Below are 15,399 nucleotides of genomic sequence, written 5' to 3'. Positions count from 1 at the left end.
TTTAAGCAAATGGATAAGGTTCCCTCTAAAACCCCTTTTGGATGAGGGGGACCTCAGTGAACCTGGACACCCAGGATCAGACGGAGAGGAGGATGCTGTGAATTGAGGCACTCGCCAGAAGGCCCTGCCAGCCCTGCTCACTGCATTGCCTTGAGGGTTGGCCTGGAGGAAGGAGGAAGATAAGGGCACTGCAGACAAGGGCACCTCTAACCTAGAAAGAAGAACTAAAGGAAAATAGTCCCTGAGATTGAGTATGTTTGTGCAGGGTTTATTCTTTCGACATCCTAATGAGAAATATTGATGCAATTTATGTTTATAAAAAATATTGCTAACAGCCACAATGGCACAAACTGTTTTTACAGTGCCAGGAAGAGTCCAGGACCCCTGGCAGGACTTTCACTTAGCAAGCTTCAGCTTCCTTCACTCCTACACATCCCTTCAGCCCTCCACAGGCTCACAAGCTGCTGTTCTGATAGTTCACTGCCTTCTCTCACTGAAACCTGATTAGCCTGCTGTCTCCAGAGCTGCCTCCTTATCCCTCTTAAACAGCTAACCAGGGAGAGAGGAGGCTTAGCTGTAATTAACTCTCAGCCTGCCAGAGGTGGGGGGAGGCGTCAGCTACAAATAGCTACAAGTTCAACAAAAATAAATAGCTTGACTCCAAATACAATCTTGGGCATCTCAAAAGCAGCAGAAAAATACATTTTTATTAAAGTGCTTAGAAAAATGTTGTTAGCAAGGGAGGTAGGCTAATCCTCATTGCATTTGAAAGTCTTGCCTTATATATAACAAAGTTTTAAATTCTTTACAGATCATATGAACCTGAAATATTAGTTTGAAATCCAAGGTATTAGTTGATCAGATATACCCCAAAGTGATAGGAGGCTAAAAAGTCTAAACTGCATGAGGAAAACTGGGCAGTTTGCAGACATTGTATAAAAATCAGTTTGATAAAAAGTTAATGAAAAATACATAATGTTTTAGGAACTCACTTGATCGTGCTGCAGCAAAACTTCATTTAATATAGAAAGGTCTTTAACTAAACTCTATTTCTTTTTGATTTCCTAGAAGAGATGTCATGAACTCTAGCCCAAGTGCCAAAAGAGGCATTGAAAGTGAAGTTGAGCAGTGAGGGCATTTGTACTATGCACCATGCATTTGAATCTAAAAATTAAGACATCTCTGAAATTTTGGTTTCTGCATTATTTCAGATAAAACAATAAGACTCACCACAAAAAGCAGTTTTTAAAACATTTGTTAGCATTTGTAGCAAAATAGACCAACAGAAGGGAAGAATTTCGTAAGTTGGGTAATACTCAAAATTCTGAGCCTCACCAGGTGGGCAGATGGGTAGGTGTGGGCTGGGGCAGCTGCAGGAGCTCTGCAATGTTGCTGATGACATTGTGCTGGAGACAATCTAAACTGATGTCATCCTTGTGCAGTGATTTTTTTCTAGTTCTGTAAAGCATCTCTTCTATCTGTCATACTATATTACAGATGTGATTTTTTCTTTAGACTACTGTCCTTCATTCTTTATGTCTGGATGGCTTCATTACTTTTGTTTCTGTTTTCTTTAAAAGCATAACTGTGAAGAGAACCAAAGAGACAAAAATGATGAATGTGGCTTCATTCTGTAATTCTGTTCTTTTTTTTCCATATTTCATTGTAATTGTATAGATCTTTTTGTTTTCCCGCACATGGTAAAGGCATTTAATCAAGAAAAGGAAGGAAGGGAGGAAGGAAATAGATTAGAAAGTTGCAGCACTGCATATTATTAGATGGTTTTAAGGAATACTTCTTTTTTACAAAGATTATAGCAATTTACAATTTTTTTTTGTTTGTTTTGTTTGGTTTTCATTGCATTGCTTACAGATCTGTCCTGAACCACTGCTTAGGTATGAAGGAAAGGTTTTTATAAGGTGTTAAGTAACAAGGACATGAGAATTTCTTTGGTCTTGAAAGGTAAATAGGACATAAATCTCTTTCAGGAGGTGTTGAGTGTTTCAGACCAAATGCAACGTTCCAGCATTTTCGGGTATGTAGTCCAGATCAGAGGGTGCGTCAAAACATTTAGATAGCGAGGGAGCATGCAGACAGTGGTTATGGTTACAGAAGAGAGCAGGAGAAAAGGAAATGCTGTGTTAACAGTTTGTAACTTTTCTACCTTTTTCTTCTAAAGCTTTATGGAGCAAGTGACCAAAGGTTAAGTACTCTAGTCTTAGTATGCTCTGCAATGTAGACTTAATAAGACTTTGACTTAAACAAGAAACAGGACTAAACCACATAAGAGTGTTCATTTATTTATTTATACATGCGTGCATGCATCCTGGGTTTTCCTCTCACACCTGTCTTCTGGAAGGAGTTGGTTTGATCCTGGAAAAGTGGGTTATGCATGAAAGACACCTGATGTGGAGTCTAAGGTGTTTTTTTATTATTTTTTTAGTTTTTAAGTACATTGTTGCCTTCTGACTGGGATGCAGCCCTGTGATTTATAACTGCTTCAACTGACTCAGCCTACTGTGAAATACTAGGAAAAATCCACAGCGCCACTGATCCATGTATTCTGTGCATTTCAGCTATGTAATTGTAAGCCTTCTAAAGAGTTTTTTTGAATCCTTTGAATCAACAGTAAAATATATACATATCCAGGGAACTAATTCTTGGTCAAATAACCTACTCTAGATAAACATTATAAGGAACTACCCTGCTGTGTTCAGCAGTGCAGCTAAACTCTGATGAATAAAGATTGGTCCCCAAGATAAACCTTTAAATCTTTGGTCATAGAAAATTTGCATTGCTAAAGGGTTATATTATGACTCAGTTGGCAATAACTGGTATTACAGCTCCTTGAAGAGAGTTTCCGTACTCCTTATGTTTTTTTTCTCTAAACAACTTTTTTAGCTCTCTCCTCTGCACATCTCTTATAATGAAATTGCAGTAGAACATGATGATGTCCCCCCTGTATTGTACAGTGGACATGATACTGGAACATCCAAATTGGGAATTTGATCTCTGTTCCTCCGCAGCCTTTCCTCCTTTTCCTCTAGGTGATCTGTTACTTTATTACAGGTGTTTTTATTTTGTTCATGTTTTGCAAAAGAGGGGCAAGGAGAGAGAGAAGCATGAATTACACCCAAAAGCTATGCCACTTGACATAGGTGCAGATGAGCATTGTGCCACTTATGCTGAGCAAAGACTCCCAAACATACATATCCATCTCTTGTTGACCATAGAAATTGGTGTTCCTTGGTGTGCAGGTCTGTTGGACTATCATAACTTCAGACTGGACTTCGGACTTTTTAAAAATAAACTTCTTGAGTGGGAAGTGTTTTGGTATGGATAGCAGGCAAAGAGTAGTACTGTGTATATGTGGTGGTGGTGATTTGTTTCTGGGCTAAGCAGTAACTGGCAAAATTGGGATTTGTAAGGATTCTGATCAGCAATGTGCCTAGACATTGATGACATGCATTAAACAGAAAACACTACCTCCTATTTCCAGGTAAACAGGATTTCTTTGGTAATCTTTTAGCTTCTCACCTTAATCAGCAAGGGGTGGCCCAAATGAGTGTCCTCCCTTTTGCCCCTGTAGGACCGAACGATGCCCTGACCCCCATCCTCTGGTCAGGCAGAGCATCGCACTGGCCCTGCAGAGAACAGGCTGCCCAGGGTCTGAGGGCAGATGTGCCTGCAGGCAATGGGGTCTGTATGGCTTCGGGAGCGGCACAAAACACAGACAAAGAGTTTAGTCTCCCACCTTAGCATTTAGAAGGTGCTTACCCAGCATGGACCCACTGATCCCAGTAGTACATGTCTTTAGTGAATTTTCTTAATAGTTATCGCTGCCTGAGATAACCTTCCCTGTGATGTAATTTGACATACTGCTGTCATTGGGGCTTAAACATAGTAATCTTTAAAAATGATTGGGAATTTGCCCTAGAGAAAAAACTGTTATGATTAATTTCTACAAATGATAAACCACTCCTTCTTCAAAATACTGTATGCTATGAAGTGTGATTTAATCCATTTAACTACAGAGCCTGATGCTTCTGACAACTGTGACTCAAATGTCATCACAGAAAGTGATATTTCAAGTGGCAGGGTGGGATTAGAAACCTGCTGAAGATTTGTCAAAGGAGAAGTAAGTACATAATTTTTAGATAAGTGATTTGTCTACTCTAAACCACTTCCGCTGGAAAGACAGGCAGCTTAAAAGAGAAACCTAAACTGTTAGGCTAGAAAGTGCATTTAATTGCAGGGGGGGGGGGGAACAATCCTTTTACTTATGATGACAGTTAGAGAGGAAAAAAACGAGAGAAAAAACGTATATATATATATAATACAATGGGGAATGTAAGTTTTCTATAGATTTTTTTTTTTCCTCAGAAAATAAGATTTCATCGAGTCTCGTATGAGAAAGGAGTCAGTCTTGATATTGAGGACCTCACAGTTGCCTGTACACTGTTTTTGTTGTTGCTTTTTGTGTTTCTTGAGATATGAAGTAACACCAGAACAACTGTGAGAAAATTTTGTAAATGCAGTAAAACCTGAAACAAACACAAAAATATATGCTCTGTTTATCTAGAATTTGCGCAGTTGCAGTCAATTATAAATTCCATTTGCAACCACAAAGGCTGAACTCAGAGCAGCTACCCTGCTGTAGGGAGTTTGGTCTCTCTTTGCATTACAACATATACCTCTTAATGCTTTGCCAGTCCCAAATAACATCCTCTAAAACTCACGCTATTTATCCATTCTGCCCACCTAGCTGTGTAATTTATGTCTCCCTAAAGCATCTGTCCACTCTGAAAGGCCACAGAAACAGTTTCCTAGGGTTCTCTACTTTTCTTGTGTGACTGAGTCTCAAATCTGATGCACTGGGATTGAGGTGCCATTCTGTTTCAGGGTTGGTTCTGCCGGGCCTGTGGGCCTGCCGTGGTCCCTGAGGATCTGGCTCAAGTCTTTGTCATGTCATAGGGACTATCCACCATGGATAAAGGTGCTCCGGGCCTAACGCCATGTTGGTGACACCTGTAGCGGCCATGTTGTGTCAGAACTCTTCCTTCAGCCCCACTGTGCAGCTCAGAGGTTGCAGAAATACCGCCACGAGCCTGGTTCGCCATGCTGCTCATTGCGGTAGCCAAGGGGAGAAAGCCATAGCCCTGCCTGAAATTGGGAGAAAAGCGCACATACCTCTTGCTTGTTTGAAGTGGATTTGCTGAAGGAAAAAAACAAACAAAACAAAACAAAACAAAACAAAAAAAAAACACCACACCATGAAATCTGACAATGCTCTTTTGTGGAATCACTTTTCTGAGAAGTGTTCTTTGATATCTGTGATAGTTTGCTGTTCCGATCTGTCATGTTGCAGACTCTGTCTGCTAAGGTGTTTATAAAGCAGAGTTAAGTGATTGTAAACATGGCAGGGAAAGCTAAGGCCATTTCTTAGCTGGAAGGAATTTTGCTGGATTGCTGGTATTTCTGTTCTTTTCCCCGTAGGCCCTCCTTTCTCGTTGCTTGGGCTGTGTTCGCTCCCTTGCTGGGCCATACAGGCCGGCCACCCCTGAGGAGCCGAGGTCCCATGAGGAAGCGGCTCCACGCTGCAGGGGCTGGCAGGAAAAGGCTGGCTCTGGGCTGCAACTGCCTGTCCTCCTCCCAGGAGGAGACAGCTGTGTCACGTTGGCTTCCTGTTCCTTTTTGTGTTTGGTGGGGGAGGTTTTCTCTTTGGTACCATCAAAGGCCTTGCACCAAAGGTTTTATTGAAAAAGGCTACGCTGCAGCACAAGCTGAAACGTGGAACTTATTTAAAACTTGTGTGTAACCCATGGAGGTGCATGGGAAAGGTGCTTGGTGGTGGGATGAAGGAGCATCAGGCAGCGCTTAAGGTCTGGGCACCAAACTTAAACAAAAACACGCCGAAAAACAAAGTAACAAAGCAAACAAACCAATGCTGTCCAGTATCCTGGTAACTCCCACCAGCAAACCACAGTTCTGTGCTGCCTGCCTCAGTTTCCCTGTCTGCAGGCGAGGGAGGACGCTTGCTGTTCTGCCAGGCAAGAGCAAGGCGGTAAGTGGCCAGCTACCACCTAGGTGGTTAGCACTGTTGCAGCCTGCAGTGCCATCAGCAATAAACACAAACCTGCTGCTTCACTGACAGGCTCAGCATGTCCAAGTAGACCCGTGTGTGGCCAGGTACAGACAGCCCCATGCAGGTACCAGCCTGGCCCAGGTACAGGTCAGCCCAGGTACAGCCCCACACAGGTACAGGTCAGCCCAGGTACAGCCCCACACAGGTACAGCACAGCACAGGTACAGCCCCACACAGGTTTCCTGGCCCGAGTACAACTGTGCTGGGTGCCGCCAGCGCTGCTCCACTGCAGCAGCCGCTCTGGACGCTAATTAGCGTGCCTAGTTTGATGGATTTAGTCAACAGCATTCAGCAAACAGGGGAGGGGGGAAACAAGTGTGTAAGATTTTCTGAATCTAAAGACTTTTCAGCCTCAGTGCCCTTAATGGTTTGTTATGCGGACTTGGACAAGTGTTGCTTCCAATTAATTGATCAAGGGGATTTATTTTAGTATTTTGGCTGGGTGCCAGAGAGGGAGGCTTTGTCCTGGTGGTTTAAGCACCACCCCTCCTTGCAAGTTTGAAATGTGAGCTGCCTGCTGTTTTTTTTTTTTTTTCCTCCTCTCTGTTTCTCTCTCTCTCCCTTCCTTCTGGCAAAGTGGCAGTGGCTGCGTGTGTGCGCGCGTGTGTGTGTACGCGTGTGCGTGCGTGTGTATGAGTATGAGAGGAGGAGGGAGAGGTGTAATGGGAAAGCAAGAGATGGAGCACTAGAGGCAGAAAAGAAAACCATCAATATCAGTAACATGCAGCTGAGGTGAGATTTTCTGAGTGTTTGATTTTCTTAAAACCCTTTCAGAAGATTTAAAGCAGCCTTTTTCCATGCCGTCTGCTGAAGACGTACTCCTAAGCAATGTCATATGGATGCTTACATGTATATTGCTGTTTTAGGTCTGTTCGCGTATGTGTGAAGTTTTAAAGCTTAACCTGATTCTCTTTATTGTCTCTAGAGGGTTGTAGCTTGAGCACAAATAGCCTGTTGGCAAGTACGGTATGAGCCCATTAGCAAGACTCCATCTGTGATTGGTTTTGCCTGGAAACCGGGAGACAAGCAATGAATAATTGATGTGTGTTGTGCAGTAGCTGGACAGGCAAAGAGGAGAGAGAGGGAGAAACAGAGCAGGGTGCCCTCAGAGGGGGGAGAGAGAACAAGCTTGAAAATAGCTACTGGCTGCCTTGTGCTGAGATTAAGGCAACCCCGGCTGTCTTTGTTCTGCACTAGATGGTTTCTGCCTAGAAGTGCTTTCAGACATATGTGGCCTTTTTCTGCAGCAGAAGAGAGGCAGGAAAAAACAGAGGAGGGGGAGCAAAGGAAGACTAGTTTTTTTTTTTGAATGAAAGCTAACTTGTGGGTAAGTTGCTTTCTTTGGGGGGAGGGAGGGTGTACGTGTGTGTACGTGTGTGTGTGTGTCAGCCTGTCTGAGTGTGTGTGTGTGCGTGCGTGTGGCAGCGGGCGGGTGCATTGTGGGTAAGGCAGTGCTGCATGTTGTCAGATGGAAACAGCAGCACCAGGGGATGAAAGGCAGCTCCAGCAGGAAACTGGGACAGATTTGCATACAGTTACTGCGCGCTGTGCTTGCCCCTTGCGAGATTTTGGGATGTGAGAGGGAAATTCACGTCTGGCTCATTTAACTGCTTTATGATGTTTTTAATTTAGAGGGTGGGATGTTTATTCTTCTATTAATTTTTGCGTGAGAATCTGGTTTATTTTACCTGCAATCATAAAACCAAAATGCAGCAGCAATCATCAGTGGCATTTTCTTCAACTTTAGCCTGCCTGGCACTGTCAAAATGTGACGTGCTGTTCTGCGAGCAGCAATGACAATCCTGCTGCCACCATTTCATTTTTGCTGTCTTTATAAAGACCATGTCATGCATAACTCACAAACAGCGTGCATCCGTGGCAAGTGGGTTCAAAGAAAATTCCCAAGAAGTGTGCGTGTCAGTGGCAGTCTCAGGTGTTTGAGATGACAAGTTTTTTGCCCCTCGTATTTACTAATAATAACTGTCTTGTTCATTGCTTTGCTAGTGTAAAAGCGAAAGAGATCATATAATTTGCATATGGTTTAAGGAGTTTTCAGAAAGTTTAAAACTGGCGATGTCAGAGTGGAATTTGAGACCCCTACATGGTGCAGGGAGTGTTTTTGTTTGTTTGTTTTAGTTACTGATTTAAAGAAAGCAATAATTTTCACCTGAATGAGATGGTGCAGATTAATGTTCAGTAAAAAAATAAGCACAACAGATTTAGATAGCTTCAGTGTTTGCATCTCAGGTGTTTGAACCCAGCACACATCAGCAAAGTGGTTTGTTGGGGAAAGAGACTTGTTGTTTAGATAGCAGCTCTCCCATCAGTAAAATCGCAGCACAAAGTGCAATAGGCTTTGTCTAAAATACTGTCGGTATCTGATCCTGCGTCACTGAAGTCACTGTCAAAAGCAGCGCTGACTTCACTCATGCAAACTACTTGACTCTGAGTTCAGGTGAGCCCTTGCGAAGATCTGGCTGAAAATCCTGTAGTTATCTGTGGACTTTGGATCAAATAGATGCTCCATCTAGACAGAGCTGACTGGCTGAAATGACCAGTTTGAGCCCTCATTTCAGGCAACAATTTATCTTTGCTCAGAAAACTACAGAGACTGATGTTTGTTGTGCAGATCTGTTACTGTTTAAAGTTACTGTGCAGACAGTTGCTTTTAAGAAGTAGTGTCTCAGTAAGGTTATGCTAACCAGGCAGTTGGGCTGGAATGACCTGGGAGGCACAGGTAGCGTGGCCAAAACACCACCTGGAAATGTAAGTTCATAAAATTAAGACCCAATTAAAATTGCTGTAAGTAACCCATAATTTCCTTTAGTTTTTCCTTAAGTTAGAACTTTGTTGCAGTTATATTGGTAAAGAAAGTAGTATCAGTGGCTAACTAAAATGCAGAAAAGTAGAAGCTCCTCTCAGTTGAGCAAAAGCATGTTTCCTCTGCATGACACTGATCAACTTAGCAGGATTTTGTTCCTCTTTTTGCTTACTACTGAAATCAAAATGGCAGTTAAACCAGAGTAGAACTTGAGAACAAAAGTTTGCTTTTATGTAAATTTACTTCAGAGCAACTCAATCCGTAATGCTTTGGTTGGATTTTAAGCCAGCAGAGGAGTGTTACCAGAGGCTCAGCTTTGAAATTTAGGATGAAAACTTTTATTAAAAAAAAAAAAAATTAACATGAAATTGATCCCACGCACACACCTTGCCCCTTTCTGGAGGACCTCTCAGAAACTCTCTGAGGAAACATGTCTGCAAATACAGTGACTTTTCACAAGCAAGGAAGCTGCCTGAATGGGCAACATCCAGTTTCATTGTAGCAATTGAAAACACTGATCATGAGGGAAGTTAAAAAGTTAGTCTTAAGTGTCTCACATAGTTTGCATTTGTGGTAGAATGATCATCATAAATGTCAAATCTGTGCTCTTGAGATCTGATGTCTTGGTGGTTCAGACAGAAATGTTGTGTTCCTACTTCAGAGAAACACATGTGCTCTTACTTGTGCTGCTTGTGCTGCAAGCGGCATTCACTCCTGGAAGCCTGGTGCTGGCTGCTGTGTCAGCACCCAAGAAAGGCAGTGCCTGTGTAACACACACATTGTTGGTTATTCACCAAAAACCGTGAGTGTTCAAATTGACAGTGAGAGAATAGTAGAGGATACTTTGGGCTCAATTAATAAACTAATTTGCTGTAGTAACGGGTACAGTTTTAATTACGGTGAGGTAGTTCAGAGAGAAGAGTCTAACAAAACAGGCTTTCTGTTGCCATAAAGGTTAACATAGCAATCAGACCAACAGCCACTGGATCCAACTCAACTTCCCCACCCCCCAAAAATCCCCAGCAATTACTAGACGTGTAGCTTGGCCAAGAGAATTGTGTTTTCCTGTGTCACAAGCCAAGCTGATGACACAGAAGTTCCCGTGCTAGCTTCAGTTGTCACTGGGGCTGTGACATCTGTGACAACTGGGGCTGTGACAATGCAAGGCTGCTTGGCTGCAGGAGCCGTACGTTCTTGTAATCAGGACACCAGCAAAAGGGAGTTACTGACCAACAGCAACAAGAAGTCTTAGCAGAGTGCAACCAAGAGGAAACTGTCGCTCTATGGGATTTTACAGTTGTAATGTAGCTTTTCTCTCATGGCAGAAGAAGGCAGAACATTATATTTAACACCAAAATGGTAAGAGCTAACCAGGAAAAAATAAAAAGCAAAACAAACAAAATGAAACCTTACCATGTGGAACATTGCTAAATGAAGTGATGTTCCAGAGATCTTGCTGAAGAAGCTCTCTGGTTTTGTTCCTATCAACATAAGAGAGCCTGCCACAGGAAATAACTTCCTCAGGGCTTCTCTTGCAGAAAACTTGTTCTGTCCTTGGAGGAACAACCAGAGGAAGCCTCTGTAACAGACCCTTGTGAAAGTACCCGTGAGCAGCTGGACAGCAGGGCTTCCCCCGTGCTGCTCAGCCGTCAGTGACTGCAGGGTGGCGTGGAGGTGCTGGAGCTGGGGCTGAGCAGTGCAAGGTGAGCCCCTGAGGAGCCACTCGGGGACCTCACAGGGTCCAGCCTGTGGTGCAGCACAGGTGTAACCTGGGGGTGTGAAAATAGTCTTGTAACAAACGTCCCCAGAGCCAGTCCTCTGAATTCCTAGAGTTTGCTCTGGTGATTTGCCTTGTGTTGCTTTTCCAGAATAAACCGGAAAGGGCTGTGAAAAAAACACGAACCGTGACGTCTGTTTTGCTGTAGTGTAGAGTTACTGATCATCAGTTTGCAGTGAGAGAAGCGAGCAGATCCTTACAGAAATAGTGAAAAGTTAACACATTGGAAAAAATACTTTATATTAATAACTTTTGTTTCTTCTAACATCAGGACAGGGACAGAAATTCCACCTGGTATACCTGCTTATAAAACTCTCGCAAAAGTATGTTTAGGTATGTAAAATACTAGCTCAGGAAATAACTTGCAAGTGTTACTTGCATTTACCAAAAAGCTAGGCATCCAGCCCTCCCCTCCCATGGGTCCTCCTACACCCAAAATGTGAAGAAGCACCCTTATAGAAACAGGGGTGTTCCCCAACCCAGTGTCACATGGATAAAGTTTAGGGAGGTTTAGAGTATTGCTAACTTTGATAAAGGGTGCAGGTGAAAGGAGACCAGCTCTCCCACCTGCCTGCATTGCCACCCCTCTCCATAGGCTGGTGAGACATCAGCAGGTCAGCATCAGAGGAGTCTAGCGAAGGTGAGCCATAAGGCCTGAAAGGACAAATGAATGCCCCCAAACAGCTTCCTCACTATCAGAACAATTTGAAATGCCTGAATAAAAACTTTTAAATTGCAATGTAACAGGAGAGCTAGCCTTCAAAATAAAATGTGTGTTTCAATAATTATCAGAGCTACACAAATGCAGAATAAAGCAGAGCAGTAATAGCTTTTAAGGCATGGTGAAGAGTGCATATCCATTAATCATCAATGAGAAAGCAGCCAGCCAGTCTAGCACACATGTAGGCACTTGCAATGAGAATTCGGTGCAGAGACGAGAGAAGCCCAGAATGAATGCATACCAGTTTTTTCCCCCCATTTTTAATTGGAAGTTTACTTCAGAATTTTCTCTGTAAGATCAAGGCAAGGTATGGTTACAGAATGGGTGACACTGGGACAGTAATTACTAAAGCAGTGTGGAAGGCTGCCACTCAGCCTACCTGTAATAGATGTTAAACATTTCTCCAGTTGTTGACCCTGGATCAATCTCAGATGACTTGTGTTCTCTGGAGTGTGTTACTGATCCTGGTTCTGAGCTTGCTGGGGCTCATTCTGTTGACAGTAATCCGGTCTGACCAGTGGCAGTTTGATCTATTGCAGAAAAAAAGTTAATTTTCTTCTCAGTTGTCTTTATTAATACCAATAAAACGTTCAGACACCCAGCTAAGCTCCTAATTCTTGTTGTTTATTGTAACTGAAGTACAGCTCTCATCAGTTTGATGAATAACCTTTTATGTTTGTATATCAACTTCTAATTCCTCTGCTTGTTAAGAGCTAACATTTTCTGTACCTCCTGAGCACCCCTTAAATCCCTTAAATTTCAGTAGGTAGGCAAGCTGCACTCATGTCTGTGTTGAAATCCTGGAAGCAGATGAAAAACCACAATTTTTGGTAAATGCGAGCTCGTTAGAATTATATTTGTTGTAATGTGCAGATGTGTTCCTTCTTTGCATGCTTGTTATTAAAACTATTTGTACTGGATTTTAAAAATAATTCTGACCTAACAGTTACAAATGAAGCTGGTAGAGGTTCAGTGGAAGCAGAAGTAGGACAGTCTGGAAGGCTTGTAAAATCACAACCTCACATACTCTTGGGTATCTTTTATTACTTGAGTCCAAAAAGGTAACCAAGACTGCTAATAGCAGATTGTGAGGTGGCTGTTTCCAGTACTCAATTAGTTCTGCTAACCAGCTTTACTGACTTCTTGTTTGCTTTAGTGGTTTAGTATGTTCAGCAGTTTATTAACAAGAAATTGCTTTATTTCTGCATTACTAAGTAGCAGGAAGATTAAAAAATTACTGTTTTACATTGACATTTGTTTATCTGTATTCTAGTCATACACCCCAGAAGGGTGCTAACAGTACCATTACTTTCACTCTTATGTACCAGCACCATCCAACTGTTTAAGAAAGTTGAGTTTTTCAAGCGTTGCCCTAACACCGAGGCTTTCAGAGGAGCCTGTCATGATTTACTTATTCATACAGATTGCAGTGGCTTATGTAGTCTTGATCCTGCTTGATCTGCCAGCAGTATTTGCTTCTATTGATCACAGGCTGTTATTTGACTGCCTTGAGCAGCTTGCAGGTCTCCCTGCTTCTGGTAACGGGGTCTGCTACTGATATTTCTCAACATTCTCATTTTGTTGCTGACAATAGATTTAACTCCAGCCTTGCTGCTCGGACAGATGTGCCACAGGGTTGTGTCATATCCTTTGTGTTTTTTGGCTGAGTTTGGTGATACTTTAGTGAACTTGGGAACTGTAGCTGGGGTTCCATCCAAATTTGGCTGGTAGCTCCAAGTCGTAATGCATGTTTGGCAGTGTGCCAAGCTGTCATGTGTGGCTCTAAGTGTGTAAAAGTTCCTACCATCCTAGGTGTAATAACATGGCATATTTTTGGAACCAAGAAATGGTCACGTTCAATCTTCCTTCATGTTCCTGCTTACCTTTTCATTCATGTGCATTCTTACTGCCTTTCCAGCAATGGGGCAAATGACAGGTTAGTCTGGAGGAAACTTCTCAACCATGTTGTCTTCCTGAAGGTAGACAGGCATTGTGAAATTTTCCTATTGCAGTCAGCTTTCTAAGTGGCTATAAATTTTTTCTGAATATTTGTCAGGGTGGAAATACTGTAGTTTCTTAGTGGCTGATTTATCTGGAAGGTCTTTTAAGTGACTATCCAAAGTAACTTGTGTCTGTCAAGAAATACACATCATTAGAGAAGAGTTGATTTGGAATCAGGGTAAAACCAGAAACGTCATATAAGCTTTTATATGGCCTTAGTCCATTAGATAGTAGAGATCTTAATCATTTTACTAACTGACTTTATTTATGGCTCCTGTATATACCTTTAAGCTCTTTGAAAAATAGAAGTATAGATGGCCCTCGTGCATTTGTGTTCCTGGTCCTACTATGAGGGTAACCTTCTTTTGAACATGCAATTAAGCTTCTGTCTGTCATTATTTGTGGCTCCTTGTGTCATTTTCACAGAGAAGGGGCCCTGCAGATGGTGTTTGAGCAGAGAGGTGAGATAGCCAGTGAGTGGCTTTCTAAAGAAATATTTGAAGAATTATAGGGACTTGTAAGGAATAAGTATAATAAACCATGACTGACTGTTTTCACCCTTCCATATAGACACTTCTAAATTTAGCAAGACTGGAATGTTGTCTTTATGGATTGCCAGATACTCAGGACACTACTGCTTTGTTTCTTCATCTGTAAAAAATACCAGGGGGAGATCTATTCTTTCATCAAGAGAGTTTTGGACTTGGAGAGGTAGTTGATCATTATTACGTAATAACCCAAAATCTTGATTATGCGTTTTGCAGTAAGCAGAACAGAAGATGCCTTTGTAATTTTTGCTAGGAGTTGATTATAAGAAATGATGAAAAAAAATAAAAACGTGAATTTTTGAAGTCCCATCTTAACTGCTGACTTAAAATGGTTCACTTGAAGCACTCACAAATCGTGTTGCAAAGGCAGAGATGTCCTTCGTGTTAAACGACTGTAATCTAGAATGTTAGAGAGAGCTAAATGATTTATTGATGTCTTTTTCTGCGGCATTTACCTGCACCTGTAGCCAGCCCATTCCATTTATTTTGGCTCACTGACAAATTAGCAAGCTATTTGTGTGTCAGACTTGGTCAGTAGTCAGCTCCCTCCCCCCTTACATACTGAACAGCTTTTAATTTAATTGTTTGCAGTGGTGGCAGTTTATTATCCCGATAGATGTCACTCAGAGGAGATCTTTCTCATTTTGCTTCAAAAACAAACAAATAAAAATGATGATTTATGAGTGAATATCCTCATAGTGCCATATAGAAGCGTATGCTGAAGAGCTTCAAGCCTTTTCCATATACACAGGCAATGTCTTCCATAACAGACATCCATGTGAAACCTTCCTTTCTGTTGACCAATGTGGAATGTGAAATATTAGTTTCAGATTTTATATTTAATGACTACAAGGTTAACTGCTGCATAAACGTGGTGCATGAATGCTCTCAGCGTCACTGAAGTGTGCACTGCCACCTGCAGTGGTTATGCAGTTATTCTTGGAAAAGTTTTGTAGGAGATTTAGGAGCAAATTACTGTCTTGCTGAATTGTCTTTAACTGTTGGCTCACACTGTCATCACTGTGAGGGTCCGAGTGCTGCTTTTCCAAGTCAAAATGACATCCTGCGACATGGAGGCTGCTGCATGCTCTGCTGCTGCTGGGGTGTGCCTGGGGAGTCCCCGCCTCCCTGCGCCTCTGTGAGGAGTTGAACCGCAGGTGTGGGGCTGCTCAGCTGAGCAGGGCTAGGACATCTATGCAGTGGGTATGTTTTCTTAACCTGCCCATGTTAGTTAATCCAGTCTTACTCTTTATATAAATCATGAGTAACATGACTTTGGTCAAGCAGAAAGGATTTTCACGTACTATGAACATGCCCAGTGCCAGCCACCCCGGACGCCTGGTTCTTCGAGGATCCCCCATGAGCACAGTTGGTGAAAGACCCAAC

The 15,399-nt window shown here is 42.3% G+C and overlaps 1 protein-coding gene across 7 annotated transcripts in view; it reads left to right on the top strand.

Annotated features, from left to right (window-relative positions):
- Window positions 1–15,399, top strand: part of ZMIZ1 (zinc finger MIZ-type containing 1) — a 299,337-nt gene that overhangs the window by 199,693 nt on the left and 84,245 nt on the right. The window contains exon 1 of one of the 7 annotated variants that reach the window (XM_032191677.1): window positions 6,802–6,877. The exons of the other annotated variants lie outside the window; for them this stretch is intronic. The gene's annotated coding sequence lies outside the window, so the exon portion shown is untranslated. Of the gene's footprint in view, window positions 1–6,801; window positions 6,878–15,399 lie in introns of those variants that run through there. 7 annotated transcript variants of the gene reach the window in all.

This window comes from Aythya fuligula, chromosome 7, assembly GCF_009819795.1.
Source record: "Aythya fuligula isolate bAytFul2 chromosome 7, bAytFul2.pri, whole genome shotgun sequence".
Lineage (NCBI taxonomy): Eukaryota > Metazoa > Chordata > Aves > Anseriformes > Anatidae > Aythya > Aythya fuligula.
Note: the sequence above shows the minus strand (reverse complement) of the source record. Positions and strands in the feature narration are given on the sequence as shown.